Source organism: Patiria miniata, unplaced genomic scaffold, assembly GCF_015706575.1.
Source record: "Patiria miniata isolate m_02_andy unplaced genomic scaffold, ASM1570657v1 HiC_scaffold_23, whole genome shotgun sequence".
Taxonomy (NCBI): domain Eukaryota; kingdom Metazoa; phylum Echinodermata; class Asteroidea; order Valvatida; family Asterinidae; genus Patiria; species Patiria miniata.
In genome coordinates, this window is record NW_024037062.1 from 8,948,523 (window position 1) to 8,952,701 (window position 4,179).

General features: G+C 39.9%; 1 non-coding gene across 1 annotated transcript; it reads right to left on the bottom strand.

The window, feature by feature from the left end:
- Positions 1-4,077: 4,077 nt before the first annotated feature.
- On the bottom strand, positions 4,078-4,150 carry Trnas-aga. The gene has a single exon. It is a non-coding gene; the product is annotated as a tRNA-Ser (tRNA).
- Between the last annotated feature and the right edge of the window lie 29 nt (positions 4,151-4,179).

Genomic DNA, 4,179 nt, shown 5'->3' on the forward strand with positions numbered 1-4,179 from the left:
CGCTCAAATTAGCACGTGCTCCTCTCCAATGCCACGCTGCATTTTCCTGCCGCGCGCTTCATACGCGCACGCGCCGCACGCATGTCGGACTTTTGTGCACGCACGTCGGACATAAATCACGGCTGTGATTGGTCAGAACACCATGGGGCGGTGCTTACTGGATCGGTCCATTGCCTTGGCAGACCACATCATGAATCAACGTTACTTTGTATGTCTTCCTTTCTTAAAGGAGCGAAGGAACATAAGTTAAAGGAACTTTAGTACCTACTGAGTTTAAGGAGAAAATCGTCGCTCAAAGTGAAGATAGGACTGGTACCAAATACCTTGTGAAATTATTCCGCCTGAAATGGTATCATTTGGAAGAAAACAATCATTGAAGGTAGTTAAAGAACATATGCCTGCGGGCACAATTTGTTTTACGTGCGTTTAGTAACGGAATCAAGTTACGAGATCCCAAAATTATGCCCGTGTTTTATGTTAAATTTCATAAAATGTCTTAAAGCAAAACGACCTCACCCTGTACCTTTAAATAATCAAGAGTTGTGTGGTCTTTGCTCTTGATGGTCCTTGTAATGTTGCAATTAAAGACAAAGGACTGATCCAAATGAAGAACTGATATTTCTGAGAAAATTGAATAAAAATGCTCCAATTTGCAATGGTGTGGATGGATCGTTTTGCAGAATGGGCTTCAGTAGGACTGCCTTTTAGGGGTGGTCATCTTTGGAAGAAACCACCCAAAATTCATCGGTCAACTCCACAAGAAATTGAACAGAAAGTAAAGGAAAGCTTTCACATTCATTGACAAGTGCTGGATTGCAGCAAACAAAGTATAACTTTGTCAAGTTGTTAGCAAGGGGACAAGGCGACATTTTGCCTTTTGTGCTGGAGAAAAAAAAATTGAAGAGGAAAAAAAAATCGGCGGTCTTTTGAAAATTTGTAAGGAATCTGTGCACCAACATGGATAGTCAATACCGGAACTTATTAACCAATTTCAGTAGTTTTTTATGTTTATACCTTGTAAGATACTTTGATTTCTGACAGACAGGAACATATACAAGCATGTACATAATTATTTAGGTTTTCACATATCAATAACAGTATATTGCACAACGGCAATAACAATGTTAGGAACATTTATTATTAAATATATCAAAACATTCATTATCACAATTATGATTAACTCATGGTTCTGAAACTTTATGGAAATGTATTATTTATTTTCCCAATGATCTAAAAAACAAATCAATAAAAAGCTGGTTCAGTGGCGTAGAATGTATGGGACATCAGTCCACATACTACCAACCTCGTCCCCAAGTTGCCGAGCAGTACGCGCCCACCACTACCTGCTCTCTCACCCTGGTATCGGCTCATTTGCACGTGCAAGATTTTTGAACACGTATGCAAATGAGGAATAGTCTGGTGCCTGCATGTGCGTTACATTAGCGTTTTCTATCCAGGGCTTACTATTGGAAATAAAGTAAGCACTGGGGACGAGGTTGACACACTACATACTTGGGGGCGGGCTGACGTCATCGGATGAAAAATATCTATTAAGTTGCACACTAGTTTTCATCGGTTGCTATGTGTTACCATTCAGCACTCCAGACTCAAGAACCATTGAGTGTCAAGAACATAGGTCTGGGAGCTAGTTAAACCAATGTAAAACATTTTCTGCATGTCCGCGCCCACCTATAGACTTTCTTATGAAATTAATTTTTTAGATAGATCCGCCACTGACTAAGTACCAAACACATGGAATTATTCACTTACATACACTTTGTACCAAGTTTTAAATTATTTAATAAACTGTTATTATAGTTTATAGTGAAAGGGTATGCCTACAATGGTAAATAACTGAAAACAACATCTATGGCATTGCCTACTAAAAATATATACAACAAGAACTCATAATACCTTGCATAGGTAAAGTACTGATAGGTAAGTTTCCAACATATAAAAAACACAAGCAAGAAATCACTTATTTAAAATGGAAATCAATTATTCCTGAAGAATAATTCCATAAATATAGAAAAACATGATCATAGCGATCTATGACGTTTCCTGTTAAAGATGTACTGTGCGTGCTCTTTTATTAATTTGATTTTGTTTCTCCCGACGAAATTTCAAAATAGTCTTCAAAAAATATTTTCCAAATTCATGAGTTTGGAAATCTAAAACTTTAAGGAATTTTAAGTTTCTGAAAACATTGCAGGAAATGTATTGCATGACAGATGATTAATTGTAAGAAACAGCAATTTATTGCATTAGAATCTCCATATTTTTAATTCCATCTTATATTCCAGGGAAAGTATAGTAGGACAATTAACTTCATATATTTATTGTACTGCAGTAATAACGCTATGTGGGGCCCATCTCGTATCCGGGACGACATCCGGACAAGTTGCGGACATTGTATCGGGTATAAGTTGCAGGATTTTGAACAACTTCCCTGCAATCTTCCCGCAAGGAGTTATCAGTATTGGTGAGTCAAGCAGTTGCTAATGAAAACTTCACCGGAACGTGTCCGGGACAAATACAGAGCAGCTTCCTGACAAAATAAATGAGTCTACCCCCAACTTGTCCGGAACCCAGAATGCAGTATCCAGACGTCACTTCTTTGGTTGTGTACAAAGTCTATGTAGAGTCGGGTTTTTTAACAAAATTGGAAATGTTTCTCAGTCCCAGATTCATGTCTTTTCAACACTTTCGCAATGACTGATCAACATTGAGATAGTATATGATGAAAAAAATGGTGTCAGGATGCAACATTCTTTCCATGAAAACCATAAAAGAAAACTTCTTTACAATTAAAAATATGTCCAATTTGTAACTACATCTGTACTTTGTGCAAAAATGCTGAAATACTGTACCATAAAGCAACTTTTGGATGGCGTCTTTATTATAAGCAGCTGTACTACGTTGTATTGCATTGTATTCATCGCAGTGCTCGAGCAGTTTCAGGCAGTACAGGGAGTAATAGTCAGGGCAGTTAAATAATCATAAATATAACATGCTTTGAGGGTTGATTGATATCGGTAGTCGATACCATCTTCCCGAGGGGAGCTAATATCAACTATCCACCCTGAAACCATGTTATATTTGTTATACATCATCCACATTCGCAACTTTCGTCAAGTGACATATCGGTTATCTCAGCAAAATGTTGACGAGTGTGTGCCGCCATCTTTTCATGTAGCTAGGACCATGTTCACACGTGAGAACCATCCCATGCGATAGTGCCACGATTTCTTATTAACCAGTTCACGCCAGGAATATTTTGACAAGAACGTAACGAGGCGCACGTTTACTTATCACTCGACCTCAAGCCAGGCGGGTTGAAGCAATCACCCGGGCAGCACACTCATATTTCTGGCCTCGCTCGCTGTGAGCTGGTCGCTGACAGATATTTCCAGCCTCGCTCCCTGCGTGTTTATCTGTCATCCGTTCCGAATACCGCAAAACTTTTGCATGTATACACGGCCTCCGGCGCGAGCTGGTTAAAGCACATGCGTAGTAGACTATTGCATGGGGATTGGGTAACCCATGCAATGGTCGACTGCGCATGTGTATTCACCCTGGGTATGAATCCTACGGTGTGCATGATTGGTGTAAGTAGCAAAGCTAGCATCTGTCACATCATGGTGAACGGACCAGGACGATTTCGGCACTTGCTTATGAATACATGTATTAAGCAATGAGGTATAGAAATATGCACTGAAATTACATGCTTAGCAAGAATAGGTTAAAACAAATTAGGATTTTGCCCTTCACCGACGTATAAACACTGTATACTCAGTGTGTTACCTCCCGAGTGAAAGTTGGAAAAAATCACTCGGGTGGGACTCGAACCCACGACCTCCTGCTTTCTAGTGCAGATGTCTTACCACTTGACCACCGAGCTAACGGGATCGGTAGGCTGGTTCGAATCTGATGTACATAGCAGCAGGTACCGCATTAACTATTCATAAGATGAATTTTTGCGTTGGGGTGATGTAAATAAAATTAGGTTTTGCCTTTCACCGACGTATAAACACTGTATACCCAGTGTGTTACCTCCTGAGTGAAAGTTGCAAAAATTCACTCGGATGGGACTCAAACCCACGACCTCCTGCTTTCTAGAGCAGATGTCTTACCACTCGACCACCGAGCTAACGGGATCAGTTGGCTGGTTCGAATCTG